Source organism: Meleagris gallopavo, chromosome Z (genome assembly GCF_000146605.3).
Source record: "Meleagris gallopavo isolate NT-WF06-2002-E0010 breed Aviagen turkey brand Nicholas breeding stock chromosome Z, Turkey_5.1, whole genome shotgun sequence".
In the NCBI taxonomy this organism is placed as follows: domain Eukaryota; kingdom Metazoa; phylum Chordata; class Aves; order Galliformes; family Phasianidae; genus Meleagris; species Meleagris gallopavo.
This window is the reverse complement of record NC_015041.2, coordinates 19,626,651-19,627,934: the sequence shown is the minus strand read 5'-3', so window position 1 is coordinate 19,627,934 and position 1,284 is coordinate 19,626,651. Positions and strand designations below refer to the sequence as shown.

Sequence of the window (1,284 nt, the reverse complement as noted above, 5' to 3'; positions counted from 1 at the left end):
CATCTAATGCATATGTAAGCAGCCTGCTCTGTAAGTAACGTGCATTTCTTGCCTTCCGGTATGGAAGTTAGGCAGAAATATCCCCTCTGCATGCGGCGTGTGCACAGCCCTGATTTAAACACACCTGCTTTAGAACTACTCTGTATTTTATGGAGTTTGATTGTTTCTTTGCTTACAACTGGCACCTGGTAGATAAGTGTGCATCTGTAACTTAGCAGCCTTCACTTTGGGATGCAGAGAGCTGTTACTGGAATGGTCTGGAGTTCTGCAAATGACCAAAGCATTCAGAAGTGAATCATTACCTGAGCTGGAGTGACACAACAGACTGGGTCTGACAGCAAGAAGAGAAATAACGAACTGGAATGCAGTGTTAATTTAGGAAGTCAGCAGTGACCAAGAGTCTGTATGGGCTCCAGCAGAAAGAGACCAGGGTGATGCCTCACTAGAAGTGAAAGGAATCATAACACATGTACAGAAACATAATAACCTCTAATGATAATTACACACACAGATATATATATATGTATCACAAAGATAAATGTACCTATAAATGTAATTACTTAATATAAACATTAAAAAACATGTTATAGGTGAGTTATGGGACAGAGTGGGAGTCATTTGAATAGACAGGTGAGAAGTTTATGCCTGCTGAAATGTGAGCAGGGCATCATTTTCCTCACTGCATCCCTGAGCTCCTGGTTCCTCATGCTGTAGATGAGGGGGTTCAGTGTTGGAGAACAGAAATGACACCATCGGGTCCACGGATGGGGAGGAAAGAGAGGGCGGCCTCAGATTGGCAGATATACCAGTGCTGAGAAAGAGGGAGACTACAGCCAGGTGAGGGAGGCACGTGGAGAAGGCTTTGTGCCGTCCCTGCTCAGAAGGCATCCTCAGCACAGCCCTGAAGATCTGCACATAGGACACAACAATGAATACAAAACACCCAAAGGCTAAAGAGGCACTGACCACAAGAAGCCAAATTTCTCTGAGGTAGGACTGTGAGCAGGACAGCTTGACGATCTGAGAGATTTCACAGAAAAACTGGTCCACAGCATTGCCGTGGCAGAGAGGCAGTGAAAATGTGTTGGCAGTGTGCAGCAGGGAATAGAGAGCCCCATTGGCCCAGGCAGCTGCTGCCATGGTGGCACAAGCTCTGCTGTCCATCAAGGTCCCGTAGTGCAGGGGCTTGCAGATGGCAACGTAGCGGTCATAGGACATGATGGTGAGAATGCAATACTCTGCTGAGATGAAGAAGAGAAAGAAAAAGACCTGTGCAGCTGTCAT

At 46.3% G+C, this 1,284-nt stretch overlaps 1 pseudogene; it reads right to left on the bottom strand.

The window, feature by feature from the left end:
* Positions 1 to 614: 614 nt before the first annotated feature.
* Positions 615 to 1,224, bottom strand: LOC109363775 (annotated as a pseudogene).
* Positions 1,225 to 1,284: the final 60 nt, after the last annotated feature.